At 44.3% G+C, this 15535-nt stretch overlaps 1 protein-coding gene across 1 annotated transcript in view; it reads right to left on the reverse strand.

Moving 5' to 3' along the window:
• gpr158a (G protein-coupled receptor 158a) overlaps window positions 1-15535 on the reverse strand; it is a 102764-nt gene that overhangs the window by 32472 nt on the left and 54757 nt on the right. The gene's annotated exons all lie outside the window — the stretch shown is intronic.

The following is a 15535-nucleotide window of genomic DNA, read 5'->3' on the forward strand; positions in this document are numbered from 1 at the left end:
GAGAAGCAGTAGGCTAGTGAAGCTGCACGCAGGCATAGTAACCTTCGTGCTCACTAGGTTTGAGTCAGTCAGAGGACAGCGAAGGACCCCACTGGAGATGGATGAGTCCCACATCATCAGCAGCAGCTCAGAAGCAGAGCGACAACACTGGGCAGACTCAACTGAATTAAACTGGCTAACAACACACAGAACAAAGTAGATTGGCTCCAACCAAAACCTCCACCCCACTAAGTGGGACAACATTAACTACAGTTACTCTTCCTGAAATAGACCTGCTTTGATTGAAGCAATGCAAAGTTGGCCACTTCCTTTAGTTGAGAAAGTCCTTTGGGGACCAGTCTTGTAATTACAGAGCTCCAGGCTCTTAAGTCGAACATAGGCCTACATACTGTCTTAGTGTTGATGGGGGGGAAATCTGTTACATATCGGGATATTATTTTTGACGATAAATCGCAATGTATCATTTTGACAATATCGCAATATTATTTTGGCGCTCGTTGGCTCTGCCTGCTCCAAAACTGCAGTATTTTTCCTTCATAGCTTATTTTTCCATCTTATTTTTAAATAGGGAGCCAATTTGTTTGGGACTCCCGCCCATGGCCGGTTGTGGCACAGCCCGGGAATGAACCCGGGTCTGTAGTTTTCAGCCATTTTATTTCCATGACTGATCAAAAACTGTTCTCATGGCTCTCTCTTGTCCCTCTGCAGCAATATGTTTGGAACATCAAATCGAAATAAAATCACAGTATCCAATCGTAATACATTTGTATTATTTTATGTATTTTCTCCCCAATTTCAATCTTGTCTCATCGCTGCAACTCCCCAACGGGCTCAGGAGAGGTAAAGGTGGAGTCATGCATCCTCCGAAACATGAACCACCTAACCGTGCTCCTTAACACCCACAGCTTAACCCAGAAGCCAGCCGCACCAATGGGTTGGAGGAAAGACCGTTCAGCTGGCGACAGCCTCCAGGCACCAGACCCGCCACAAGGAGTCTCTATGGCGCAATGAGCCAAGTAAAGCACCCCCCGGTCAAACCCTCCCCTAACCCGCAAGTGATAGAAGAGAATGTGCTAATAAACAAGTTCTGAGAGAGAGAGAGAGAGAGAGAGAGAGAGAGAGAGAGAGAGAGAGAGAGAGAGAGAGAGAGAGAGAGAGAGAGAGAGAGAGAGAGAGAGAGAGGGAGAGAGAGAGAGAGAGAGAGAGAGAGAGAGAGAGAGAGAGAGAGAGAGAGAGAGAGAGAGAGAGAGAGAGAGAGAGAGAGAGAGAGAGAGAGAGAGAGAGAGAGAGAGAGGAGAGAGATAGAGAGAGAGAGATAGAGAGAGAGACAGACAGAGAGACAGACAGAGAGACAGAGAGAGAGCGAGGCAGGCACTGAGCAACTTGCTGACGCATGCCCAGGTCCATTGGGAATTAACAAGGCACAAGAGGTCACATGATTTGTAAAATGCACCATGGGAAAACACAGATCATGACACCCTTTTAGATAAACTGCATAAATACCCACTGAATCCGTGATGGCGTGATGTGGCTGTATAAGGTTTGCTTCTGCAGGACGCCACAACTGACACTGCACCGACTTTACTCGTACACTGTAATAGTATTGATGATATGATCAATGATTTACCTTTTTTTCAGCAATGTGACGATGACTACTGTGAGATATATCAGGAGAATGAAGTGTGTGCATACCTACATCTGTCTATGGTATTATTCCCCACAGTATTGCTAGTTGAGAGTTGTTTAATGATCATCATACAGTGAGTGTACATCAAATCAAGAACACCTTTCTAATATTGAGTTTGCCCTCGGAACAGCCTCAATTCGTCAGGGCATGGACTCTACAAGGTGTCGAAAGCATTCCACAGGGATGCTGGCACATGTTGACCCAAATGCTTCCCACGGTTGTGTCAAGTTGGCTGGATATCCTTTGGGTGGTGGACCATTCTTGATCCATACGGGAAACTGTTGAGCGTGAAAAACCCAGTAGTGTTGCAGTTCTTGTCACAAACCGGTGCACCTGGCACCTACTACCATACCCCGTTCAAAAACACTTAAATATTTTGTCTTACCCATTCACCCTCTGAATGGCACACATACACAATCCATGTCTCAATTGTCTCAAGGCTTAAAAAATAATTGCTCATAGTTACTCATACAAGAGAATTTTACAAGGCTCTAATTTCCTATTCCAAAACCATGAGAGGAGATGACTTGGCCGAAACACAAGGTCCAAAATGTCTCCCTCCTGGATTCTCCACTCTACTCTGTAGCTACGTCTCAGATATCTAATATGATATCCTCTACCCCCCACACATCTCTCTCTTACCATCGCCATGCACTGCTACCTACTTACCTACACACACACACACACACCAACACGCATACATACACAAACACACACAATCTCCTATTCAGCAGAGAGCCATTAGACTAGCAACACACTGTTGAACTGCACTTTCCTCAGACTGCATCAGTTCTGGGAAAAGGAAAGCCCTGATGCTTTGACAAGTGGGTGTTAATTCCAGTATGCATAAAGAGGAGCACAATTCCTCTCCCTTCCTCTGTTTTAAAACCTTCTATTAATAATCAATGCTGAGTGCTCGGAACCTTGGACTCCGCTCTGGCGGAAGAGGGAGGGGATCGGGTGTTGTTTGTGTGTGGGAGATGTGTATGGGTGGGGGGAGGGGTAGTCTACCTTATACTTTTCTAACAGACATCAATATCCTGGAGACCATTATCAACATACACTCATCTCTAGAATGTCTACCGTGGCCATCAAGGCTCCATTTACAGTATAGGGCGATTCCATGCCAGCGTGGCCCAGTAATATTATGGGTATCTCAGATTGTTCTGGAAATTCTCACATAGAATTCTCTCATTACGAGACAGGATGTTTGACATGCATTTTACGTTTTTGTCCCAATTTTTGGGGGGAGAAGACCATGATTAAAGTGGCCATATTAGGCCCTTTTTAGACCTATACATGCCTCCTGTAAGACCTGATGATCTGTGAAGCGTACAGGATACAGACACCATCTTCGTGTCATTATACTCCTTTTAGGGTGCTCTAACATATGGAGTAGGTCTACATTCTGAAATGCAATTTTTCACATTAATTTATTCAACAATAAAAATATTCATATGAATATCTCAAAAGTACCTTATTTTATTTAATCTTTATTTAACTAGGCAAGTCAGTTAAGAACAAATTCTTATTTACCATGACGGCCTAGGAACAGTGGGTTAACTGCCTTGTTCAGGAGCAGAACGACAGACTTTTACCATGGCAGCTCAGGGATTTAATCTAGCAACCTTTTGGTTACTGGCCCAACGCTCTAACCACTAGGCTACCCGCCGCCCCTGGATTTTGTAAATGTTTTTGACACAATGTTTCAAACAATATACTCTATAAGTGCATCACATTTCCAGAGTGGGCTCTTTGCTACTTTTCAAGTTCTAATACATGTTATGAGCACCACCAACACAGTGAATGGGAAGATGGATTTAAAGGAAACTCTCTCTGCTGGTGATTGTCTGGATGTGTAATCGTAAAGGAGGGCTGTGATTGTTAATGACCCATAATGTCAATTCTACGACAAAATGGCGCACAAGTAGCAGAGAGCCCACTCTGGAAATGTGACATGTTTGAAGAGTATGTTTTTTCAAACCACATGTCTCAAAATAATCCGAATCAAAAAGGGGTACTTTTGAGATATTCATATTTATAAGTATAATGACGCCAAGTTGTTTTCTGTATCACGTATGGTTCACAGACCATAGGGTCTTACTGGAGGCATGTATAGGCTTGTGGTTTGTGATACAAATGTAAAAAGCGTATCTAACATCCTTCCCTCCCAATTCAATTTCTATGTGAGAATTGCCAGAACAATCGGAGACACAAAAATATTTTCGGGCCTTCCTGGGGCGGAATCTCCCATAAGCTATTAGGATGACTACTAATTGACTATCTACATGTATGACAGGATACATGGTTTGTTCTCATAATTACTCTCATAGCGTTTTCTTAGGAGTTCTTATACTCCGTCCATTGTGATTTCACCATTTCTATACTTTTAAGCACTTATCTACCTTAAGTCTGTCCCTAGAGCACTATTTGTTCTTCTTTCTACAGAACACAACAAGAGCACCGGTGGAGTAGAAAACCTGTCAGTAAGTGTTTGAACACAGACACGAGTGGAGACAGGGATGAGTTTGACAATAACACTTTTGTCAATCGACACAGTCTGAAAGAGCCCACAGCTTTCACTTAACGTGCTAGACATCGACACACGCCAGCTTCGCCCCATTAAACCACCTCAGTCTGTTGCTCAAACATTGTTCAGGGCAATAGAAGCTCGGCAGAGGGAAGTAGAGAGAGAGGCAGCGAGTGAGATGACAGAGTGAGAGGAAGAGAGAGAGAGAAAGAAAGAAAGGAGAGAGAGAGAAAGATCATAATGCACCATACATGAATCATGCTCTCATTCCAGTGTTAATGACCACCTTTCCTGAATGAACACTCCTATTGTTGCTCATCACTGCTCATCACTGCTCATCAGTGCATCATAGTACTGGGATCTCAAAACCAGCCTTTGTCAGTTGAAAGCGTAGTTAGAATGCATTCATATCTTTCTATTCCAGCGGGAGTGATTCGGTTTTTGCACCCGTGTACATTAGCTGGGATTCTTTGACTGCAGTGCTTCCTTCACAAAGGCCTGTTGGTCCTAAGAACGTCATTGTGCTACAGTACAGTAGAGAGCCCTGCTGACGAGCTACCTGTGTCAGATTGTACAACTCGAGGCTTGATACAAATAGATAACAAACGTATTGATGGCAATAAGCCTATAATGCTGACTTTACTGTTGTTGGCCTCCCAAATCCACTCGCTTTTCTCAGCATCCCAGTCACAAAGGTGGGAATGAGCAGACTAAGAAATCTCTATAGAATGAAGCTCATTCAAGCACCCATAACGCTCATCATTGCCAGCTTGTGTCTCAGAAGAGTGTGTCCCTTTTGACACGAGTGACGTCATTCAGCCACAAAGCCGTGGCATAACTGCCATCATGGGTGTTGTTGCTCAAATCAAATCAAAGTTTATTGGTCACCTACACAGTTTAGCAGATGTTTTAGCAGCAAAATGCTTATGTAACTGGCTCCTAGCAATGCAGTAAATGTTAAACAATACACAATAATAAAACAATAAAATGTCTAAACAAATCCAATTTGACATTTTTAGCAAAAGCTCTTATCCAGAGCAACTTACAGGAGCAATTAGGGTTAAGTGCCTTGCTCAAGGGCACACAAACAGATTTTTCACCTAGTCGGCATGGGGATTCGAACCAGCAACATTTCGGTTACTGGCCCAATGTGCTTAGGCTACCTGCCGTCCCAATTAACCACCAACTAGCACTGTAACAGTAATCCAAACGCACCAGGGTAGTTCCCTTCACCTCATTTCTCTCAGTAGTCTACTGAGTAGGACTGTTCCATGTTGTTTTTTAACAGCAATGTGTGAAACCCTGGGTTTGTCCCAAATGACACCATATGCCCTACGAAGTGCACTACTTTTAACCAGGGCCATATTGTACTATATAGGGAATTGGGTGCCATTTAGGACTTAGCCGTGCTACAGTGGGAGGTGAGGAGGGAGCTATTGACCACATGAGACACTGAGATAGAGTTCTGAGATCACAACAACATGGCCTTTGACCACCAGAGAATGGGCCGCTAATAGTTTATCGAATCCCATTGTGACACAAGGGGGGGGGGGGGGACTTTTTGGCAGGACGGACACTATTTGGCATGACAGGCCTTTATGTAATTGACTTATAGTCTGTAGACAATAAACATGTAAATGAGATGGAGAGGTGGTATCGATAGATGCTTGGAGGGGGGTGAGTACCTGAGGGGTCGATCCCCCACATGGACCCCTTCCTTCCTGTCAAGGTCAGGACGTGTGGCCCCGGGTATTGATCTCCCGTCAGCTATTTGATTCCACTGCTATTTAGTTAGATAAAACAACTGAACTGACTGTGTGTGTGTGCGTGCGTGCGTGCGTGCCTGCGTGTGTGTGCGTGCGTGCCTGCGTGTGTGTGCGTGCGTGCGTGCGTGTTGGGGAGGTTGTGTGTGTTTTTTTTATTTTATGTGTTTCTCACAAGAGATTGCAGGTGTGATTACTGACTGCGACCATCACTTAAATCATTCAACTACTGTATGTAATGTCAATACATTTACAATGAAGTTCCGCTTCATCGGTGAACCATTCCAAAAAGCTAATATTTTCATTCAATCTCAACCACTGGTAACTAACCGTTGAACCCCTGAAGGATTTCCTATGTCACAAAGGTCAAATGCCAATAACCTCATCACCATAATACTAACAGGATTAAAACCTTATCAGGTGCTTATCTGAGACCCCATTAGAATGCCTGCATCCCACCCCCACTTATATAGTAGGTACAGTGCCTTTGGAAAGTATTCAGACCCCTTGACTTTTTCCACATTCTGTTACGCTACAGTCGTATTATAAAATGGATTAAATTTTTTTCAATCCTCAGTAATCTACACACATTTTTTTTTGAAATACCTTCTTTAGTATTCAGACCCTTTGGTATGAGACTCGAAATTGAGCTCAGGTGAATCCTGCTTCCATTGATCATCCTTGAGATGTTTCTACAGCTTGATTGGTGTCCACCTGTGGTAAATTCATTTGATTGGACATGATTTGGAAAGGCACATAGCTGGTCTATATAAGGTCCCACAGTTGACAAAAAACAATTTTTGCTTTGTCATTATGGGGTATTATGTGTAGAGTGATGAGGAAAATTTTTCATTTAATACATTTTAGAATAAGGCTGTAACGTAACAAAATGTGGAAAAAGTCAAAGGGTCTGAATACTTTCAAATGCACTGTATGTGACTGTATACAAGGTTTGAAGTGATTATGCTTCAGTCAAATATTATATCTGTTTGGGCAGTCTACAAATTATGTGTAATTATGTTCCAGCCCCCTGACCATCCGTTCAAGAAACAATTGTCCCTTTGACCTCTTATTCACCTTTCCCCCATACACGTAGTAACCCTATAGTAAATTCTCTGGCGTAGAAATACACCAAATAGAACTGTCGCCTGTTCTTTATTCTGCGTAGTAGCTTGATTTGAATGAATACAATACAATACAATGCATTCCATAAAGGATATTGGGAAATACACAGAAGTCCAGCTCTGGAGTTGTGACCTGAGCTCAAAAACAATCTTTTGGTATTTTTTGAATTAGTCCTCTGTTGAAACATACAGTCTCAAAGTATTTTGCATGTCAGCAGTCAAGGTTTCAACATATTGGACTTTCAAGACGCAAAGTGTCACCAGTGACACTTTCCTTCTTTTTTTCCTCCTACAGGGTAGTATCCTTACTTTCAGTTGAAAGGGAGCATGTCTTTAGGGAGCCAGGCAGTGCTTGAAATCAAATCTACTCCCAAAAAATGAAATTTCATAAGCTTCAAATCGCACCTTGGTTCAGCTGCTTTGACTGCCTGTCTCCTCTGCAAGCTTATGACATTTCATGAGTGTGAGTTTTGGTTGAGAAGATTGAATTCAGCCAAGGCAGTGCGTGATGGTGTGTGGTGCCAATAAACAGGCATGGCTAAGGGTCTGAGTGACTGGGTTTACTCAGGTTCACATGGGCGAAAAGGGAAAAAAGCCTCCAGAAGGACGTAATATTGTGGGCTACAATTTTTCTCCACTCTAACATTTTTGTATGGGTTGCATTCAAGACAATATAATTTTTATTGATCTCAGGTTATCAGTGTCAGAGTAGCCTAGTATGTTTGGTCATTTTTGCCTTCTTAAAACAAATGTTGGTAATTTATCGAGTCAAGTAATATGACATAGAATTGCAAGAAATGCATTTATAAAAAGAACATTTTCCTCCTAAAAAAAATAACAATCCTGAATGTGTACAAATCCGAGAAACGTCTCTAGTTGCCAGAATGTTGCTAGAACATTGCCAGAACCATGCTCCAACCAGCAGACATTAACTAGTTAATGCAAGACGGTTCGCTATGTGGGGCATTCCGATCTTTTCATACAACGATAACTGTCAAAAAAACAAAAAAAAATCCCTTTGAGCTATTTAACATGTCTGTCTGTTTCCATCTGAGAAGGAGATAATGTGAGACTGAAGCCTCAGGAAAGTATCATGTCATTACACCCCTTCTACTGCTTTGACATGCCCACTGCCATTCCATCCATCCATCTCTCTCAATCCTCTCTTTTCTGGTCATCATCACCCCTCCTCTGTCTCATCATCTCGTTCCCCTCCTCTGTCTCATCATCTCGTTCCTCTCCTCTGTCTATTCCACTCTAATCAAGTAAATTCCTTAAAGGGAGAGAGGGGTGGGAGGTGGGGTTGGTATGGGATAGGAGCAATGAATCTGTTTTGATATGAAAGCTGACAGCTACTCCCCAATGATATGATATGAGAGGGCCCAGTGGCTATGGGCGAGGTAATGGTTTCTCCCCCTCGTCCCCCTGAGGTTGGCCTTGTGTAAATTACATCCAACTTGGCCTCCCACAATACCTTCTCCTTGTCACCGCTATTTCCTGTGAGATATTCCCTCTCAATGAGACATGGGACATGGGACTGTTTGTGTTTGTATGTGCCGCAATTTACAGTGTGCATACAGGATGTTAATCTGGACATTTTGATATGTGTCACCAACGCAGAGGTCCCCAAGTTACTCAGAACTCAGCTGTGCACACTTCACATGTTGTCACATTACTGTCCGAGAGGTGAAAACTCAACTCAACACTCCAACCCTCCACATTACGAAATCAGCGGATGCATTTTAAACAGCCGCCCTGTATGGCCTCATTGAATATGAAAACTACGCTCAGGAAGAAGAGGAACGAATTGAGAGGGTTGAAAGATGGCGAGTCAAGATAGCGCCGGAGAACAAGGCTGACGTTTTACATATTCCTAACCAATTGTGTTTTTTTTGTTTGTTTCTTTGTGTTGTTTGCAACTTATTTTGTAACTTATTTTGTACATAATGTTGCTGCTACCGTCTCTTATGACCGAAAATAACTTCTGGACATCAGAACGGCGATTACTCACCACGGACTGGCAGAATCCATTAACGAATTCGATGAGCCCAACATGAATGATATACTGCTTTCCCGGGAACAGGCCCAGATCCCCGTCATTTGCGTGAAGAGAAGGTGGAGAAAAAGGTGCCGGAGGGCCTTCTGAGAATTCATAGACGATCGAATGAACCCCCACTTCCTTCCATTCTGCAAGCAAACGTGCAATCTTTGGATTAAATCGATGACCTACGTGGAAGATTAAACTACCAACGGGACATTCAAAACTGTAATATCTTATGCTTCACGGAGTCGTGGCTGAACGACGACATTATCAACATACAGCTGGCTGGTTATAAGCTGTATCGCCAGGATAGAACAGCAGTGTCTGGTAAGTCAAGCGGTGGCGGACTATGTATTTTTGTAAATAACAACTGGTGCACGATATCTAAGGAAGTCTCAAGGTTTTGCTCGCCCGAGGTAGAGTATCTCATGATAAGCCGTAGACCCCACTATCTACCTAGAGAATGTTTCTGTATTTTTAGTAGCTGTCTTACATACCACCACAGACTGATGCTGGCACTGAGACCGCATTGAATGAGCTGTATTCCGCCATAAGCAAACAGGAAAATGCTCACCCAGAGGAGGTGCTCCTAGTAGCCGGGGACTTTAATGCAGGGAAACTTAAATCCGTTTGACCAAATTTCTATCAGCATGTTAGATGTGCAACCAGAGGAAAAATCTCTAGACCACCTTTAACTCCACATACAGAGACACGTACAAAGCTCTCCCTCGCCCTCCATTTGGCAAATCTGACCATAATTATATCCTCCTGATTCCTGCTTACAAGCAAAAATAAAAGCAGGAAACACCAGTGACTAGATGAATAAAAAAGTGGTCAGATGATGCAGATGCTAAGCTACAGAACTGTTTTGCTAGCACAGACTGAAATATGTTGCGGGATTCCTCCGATGGCATTGAGGACTACACCACATCAGTCATTGGCTTCATCAATAAATCCATCGATGACGTTATCCCCACAGTGACCGTACATATATGCCCCAACCAGAAGCCATGGATTACAGGCAACATCCACACTGAGCTAAAGGCTAGAGCTGCCACTGTCAAGGTGCCGGAATCTAACCCGTAAGCTTATAATAAATCCCGTTATGCCCTGCGACGAACCGTCAAACTGGTAAACGTCAATACAGGACTAAGATCAAATCGTACTACACCGGCACTGACACTCGTTGGATGGGGCAGGGCTTGCAAACCATTACAGACTACAAAGGGAAGCACAGCCTAGAACTGCCCAGTGACACGAGCCTACCAGACAAGCTAAACTACTTCTATGCTCGCTTCGAGGCAAAAAACACTGAAACATGCATGAGAGCACCAGCTGTTCTGGAAGACTGTGTGATCACGCTCTCCGCAGCCGATGTGAGTAAGACCTTTAAACAGGTCAACATTCACAAGGCTGCAGGGCCAGATGGATTACCAGGACGTGTACTGCGAGCATGCGCTGACCAACTTTCAAGTGTCTTCACTGACATTTTCAACCTCTCCCTGTCCGATTCTGTAATACCAACATGTTTTAAGCAGACCACCATAGTCCCTGTGCCCAAGAACACTAAGGTAACCTGCCTAAATGACTACCGTAGCATTTATGTCTGTAGCAATGAAGTGCTTTGAAAGGCTGGTCATGGCTCACATCAACACCATTATCCCACAAACCATAGACCCACTCCAATTTGCATACTGCCCCAACAGATACACAGATGATGCAATCTCTATTGCACTCCGCACTGCCCTTTCCCACCTGGACAAAAGTAACACCTACAGTATGTGAGAATGCTATTCATTGACTACAGCATGGCGTTCAACACCATAGTGCCCTCAAAGCTCATCAATAAGCAAAGGCCCTGGGACTAAACACCTCCCTCTGCAACTGGATCCTGGATTTCCTGACGGGCCACCCCCAGGTGGTAAGGGTAGGTAACAACACATCCGTCACGCTGATCCTCAACACAGGGGCCCCTTAGGGGTGTGTGCTCAGTCCCCTCCTGTACTCCCTGTTCACTAATGACTGCACGGCCAGGCACAACTCCAACATCATCATTAAGTTTGCCGATGACACAATTATGGTAGTTCTGATCACCGACAACGACGAGACAGCCTATAGGGAGGAGGTCAGAGACCTGGCCGTGTGGTGTCAGGACAACAACTTCTTCCTCAACGTGATCAAGACAAAGGAGATGATTGTGTACTACAGGAAAAAGAGGACCGAGCACGCCCCCATTCTCATCGACGGGGCTGTAGTGGAGCAGGTTGAGAGCTTCAAGTTCCTTGGTATCCACATCACCAACAAACTAACATGGTCGAAGCACACCAAGACAGTCGTGAAGAGGGCACGACAAAACCTATTCCCCCTCAGGAGACTGAAGAGATTTGGCATGGGTCCTCAGATCATCAAAAGGTTCTACAGCTGCACCTTCGAGAGCATCCTGACTGGTTGCATCACTGCCTGGTATGGCAACTGCTCGGCCTCTGACCGCAAGGCAATACAGAGGGTACATCACTGGGGCCAAGCTTCCTGCCATCCAGGACCTCTATACCAGGCGGTGTCAGAGGAAGGACCTAAAAATTGTCAAAGACTCCAACCACCCTAGTCATAGACGTACGGCAAGAGGTACCGGAGCGCCAAGTCTAGGTCCAAGAGGCTTCTAAACAGCTTCTACCCCCAATCCGTTAGACTCCTGAACATCTAATCAAATGGCCACCCAGACTATTGGCATTGTCCCGCCCCCCACCCTCTTTTCCACCGCAGCTACTCTCTGTTCTTATCATCTTTGCATAGTCACTTTAGTAACTCTACCTACATGTACATATTACCTCAACTTACCGGTGCCTCCGCACATTGACTCTGTATCGGTACCCCCCGTATATAGTCTCGCTATTGTTATTTTACTGCTGCTCATTAATTACTTGTTACTTTTATTTCTTATTCTTATCCATATTTTTTTTAAACTGCATTGTTGGTTAGGGGCTCGTAAGTAAGCATTTCACTGTAAGGTCTACTACAGCTGTTGTATTCGACGCATGTGACTAATACAATATGATTTGATTTTGATTTGATTTGACTGGTCGACCTAAGTCAATGTACTGTGTTTGTCCAACCCTCTTTCATGCTCTTCCATCTATGTTCAATCTCACTCTCTTAAGTTCCTCTTTCTCTGTAAACACACCAAGTACCACAATAGCACAAGTTTACCTACCCCCTAACGTTCTACTCAGAGAGCATCTGTGGGTTTTGGATGAGCCCTACGCCTCAGCACTTTGCAGGGAAGCAGGGAAGCAGGGAGGCACACGATCTGGCGGTGGGGGTGGGCGGGGGGGGGGGGCTCCAAAACACGCCACTTCACCCTCCACCCACAACAGATCCACTTAAGGCAGATTGAAAGTGTCGGAGCAGCTGGGATGGGAAGCAGGAAGGGGGAAGGAGATGCCAGGCGGGCCGTGTTTCATGGCCTGACAGGTCAGGATGCATTATCCCTCAGACATACTGTTTCTCATTAGCCCCCTGATGTGCTGTGACGCTATGTCTGTCTGCCCTGCACTGCATGGGGACTGGGGAAGGCCTGAGATGGAGGAGGAGAGGAGAGACGCAAGCAGACAGGTGGAGGAGGAGGAGAAGGAGGGAGTATGAGGTGGAGTGTGTGTGTGTGTGTGTGTGTGTGTGTGTGTGTGTGTGTGTGTGTGTGTGTGTGTGTGTGTGTGTGTGTGTGTGTGTGTGTGTGTGTGTGTGTGTGTGTGTGTGTGTGTGTGTGTATGAGTGAGAGAGAGAGAGAGAGAGAGAGAGAGAGAGAAAGAGAGGTAGAGAGAGTATATGCATGCATGATGTGGTTGTTGTGGTTGACTGTGTATATGTGAGTGTGTGTGCATGTTTGTGGGCGTATGTGTGTGAAGCAACAGGAAGGCAGCAGAGTAAAAGCCCAGAGTCTCTGATGGGGTACCCAGGCGGGGGGAGAGGGAAAGACGGGGGGTCTCAGTGGCAGCCTGCGCTAGCACACACACAGATGGGCTGGGAGAGGGAGCAGCACAAAACACTGTGGGGGAGGAGAAGACAGGAAACGAAATAAAGAGAGATGGAGCTACCAACAGTGAATAAAGGGAGGAGAGAATGAGTGAGTGAGGTTGTACCGCGATGGACAGCTCCCACAAATTATTCTATCTGAATATATCCCCCCTTGATTGAGAAACTTGGTGGCATTTTGAAAATGATGAGAAATAGCAATCCAAACCGTCACTTTACTCCAATCTCAGGCTTTCGAGCCACCTGAATAAGAGACAAATACATAGCCGGAAAGCTAATGCACAGATCACATGGAGAATCACAAGTTATGTGTCTGTTCCCTCCTCTCTCATCTCCACACAGCCAAACAGAAATAGCCAGCTTTGGCACTCCCGTAATTTCCTTTCTCTCCTTTTTTCCGCTCGCTCCCTGTCTTTCCTCCTGCCTTATTCTGGGCAGCGACTGAAGTTATTGCATGTGACACACTGAGGAGAACGGGGGAAAGGGGGGGAAATTGCATTACTCCAAAGAACGGAATGCCAAGAGAGCACTGGGATGAGATGCATCTCCTTGCTCCTTAATAACACTGGAATTATTTAAAATAGAAGCAGCAGCAGCGGTGGAATATTTCTGAATCTATATTTAGATTGGGAGTGATGCGACTCGCCCTAGCAGGCAGGAAGGAAGGCTCATGTGAGATTCACAAAGGAGACATGCAAAGGGATCAGGCTGGAGATCAATATAGCGTGCTACGTAGACAATGGACTCGTGCAGAAAGGAACAATTTTCATATAAAGGAACTGAAAGACAGCATATCAAAATGAGACAAGGAGGTCTTGTGGTGACTTGGATTTCAATACATAAAATATGGGTATAAATAATTTGCTCAGTCTTCCAATATGTTCAGTATTCAATTGGGATGGCTCATTTTGATAATGGAAGATGTTTGCCAAAATGGTGTTACATAAGAATTGTGGTCCATTCCATTTCAATGGAAACACAAGACATGGAGCAATTTTTCAACCACTATTTTCAATTCATTTGTTGTTGTAATTTCCATATTTTAATTTCCATCTGAGAAATGCCCACTTCCTGCTCGTTCACCAATCCTCCAACAGGACTGACTGTCACGCCCTGACCTTAGAGATCCTTTTAATCCTTTATTTGGTAGGTCAGGGTGTGACTAGGGTGGGAAATCTATGTTTATATTTCTTTGTTGGCCGAGTATGGTTCCCAATCAGAGGCAGCTGTCTATCGTTGTCTCTGATTGGGGATCATACTTAGGCAGCCCTTTTTCCCACCTTCAGTTGTGGGATCTTGTCTTTTTGTGTTGCAGGTGTTGCACTCCTAGCTTTACGTTCGTAGAGTTGTTTATTGTTTTTTGGTGGAACATTTAATACTAAAGAAAATGTACGCCTACCACGCTGCACCTTGGTCTTCATTTAATGACGTACGTTACACTGACGTTGTCCATCCAATCACAGACGACCCCATCCCCATCCAACCAACCCCTGCTTTCGCTCCCTATTTCATTGCAATTTCAAAGATGATTACTTTCCTTGTCACTGGCTAATTGCATTGATTAGCGAGCGGCTCTAAATCAGTTCACTTTAATTTACCCTTCGTGGCTATGCTAAGCCCATAGCTCGCTGCGATCACCACTAAATTGCAATCACCCAGAGGCCCGGGGCACCACTGACTAAGACATAACAATACATCTGCGTAAATCCATGTTATGTGGAGACGCCCTGAGGCTCGGTCATCTGTGGAAATAATCGGACGCTTGAAATAGAAGCTCTGGTTATTTGGTTATTTTCATCTGCCTCTAAATTGTATCGTTTGCTCTTAATGCTACTTAATCTAGTATAGTTGATCGTTTCTATGAGTTTCTACAATTAGAATGGTGTAACGTCTGTTATGAGTGATGTAACACGTGTCAAATAAGGTTATAGACAGTTAATGTCAACCATCCTTATTGTGAAGAAATGTGTTAGCGAATGTAATGTAATTGAATAGGAGACTTGCTAAGGTCTGAATAGGTGCTGCACACATTTAACATGAGTGGCTGGTCAACAGATGGTATATTTCACAGGTTGCTGGGTTCATTGGGCAGATTAGCAGCGTACAGTTAGCAGGAGGTCAGAGGAGAGCCCCAGGATGTTTGTCTCCGCCAAACAAAGTAACACTGTTTAACTCTACTCTGTAGAAACCCTCCAAAACGAGGCACTGTGATTTATGAACGCTTTTCTATTACCTGACCAAGTCAACATTCCACGGCAGCCTTCATGCCACATTAGTCTTGTCATACAAGACGAATGTGTGTTGTTGAATGAATATATAGTCTGGATCAAAGGTTAAACTGAATGGCAACTTTTTGTCACA

Source organism: Salvelinus alpinus, chromosome 10 (assembly GCF_045679555.1).
Source record: "Salvelinus alpinus chromosome 10, SLU_Salpinus.1, whole genome shotgun sequence".
Classification (NCBI taxonomy): domain Eukaryota; kingdom Metazoa; phylum Chordata; class Actinopteri; order Salmoniformes; family Salmonidae; genus Salvelinus; species Salvelinus alpinus.